Below are 692 nucleotides of genomic sequence, written 5' to 3' on the forward strand. Positions count from 1 at the left end.
CGAGGCGGCGGCATTGGCGCTCGGGACGACGGCGGCGACGGCAGGGCGGCGCTAGGGTTAGGGTTTGGGGCGGCGGCGACTTGTGCTCGGGTGGGGGCCTCGGCCTCGGCTGATAAGGGCCGGCCGGGCTAGTGTCCAGGTCGGACACGGCCCGGTTAGGTCGGTTAATTTTTTTGTTTTTGAAATAATTTCGACGCGTAGAAAAACAAATAAAAGAAATACTAAACGGACTTCAAAAATTCTAAAATAACTTTTCCCCGTCCTCTAAAAATATAGCGGACAAGGTGAACATTTATTTGGGCCTCTAATGCAATTTTGAAAAACGCACTTTTCCTAATTCAAATAAAATAGCAATAAAACTCCGAATAAAAATTCTAATTTGATTTTAATATTTTTCCTCCAATATTTCTTTATTTTGTAGAAGTCATTTTATCCCCTCTCTTTTATTTTCATGTTGGAAATATTCGGATAAAACAATAATTAAAACCAAACGATCCTCTTTTCAAAATTTGAGAAAACTCAAATATGAAAATAACGAAATCCCCAACTCTCTCCGTGGGTCCTTGAGTTGCTTAGAATTTCTAGGATCAACCAAAAATGCAATAAAATATGATATGCAATGATGATCTAATGTATAACATTCCAAATTGGAAATTTAGGATATTACACGGTGTGACGGTGCAGATGTCCCT

Source organism: Triticum aestivum, chromosome 2B, assembly GCF_018294505.1.
Source record: "Triticum aestivum cultivar Chinese Spring chromosome 2B, IWGSC CS RefSeq v2.1, whole genome shotgun sequence".
NCBI lineage: Eukaryota > Viridiplantae > Streptophyta > Magnoliopsida > Poales > Poaceae > Triticum > Triticum aestivum.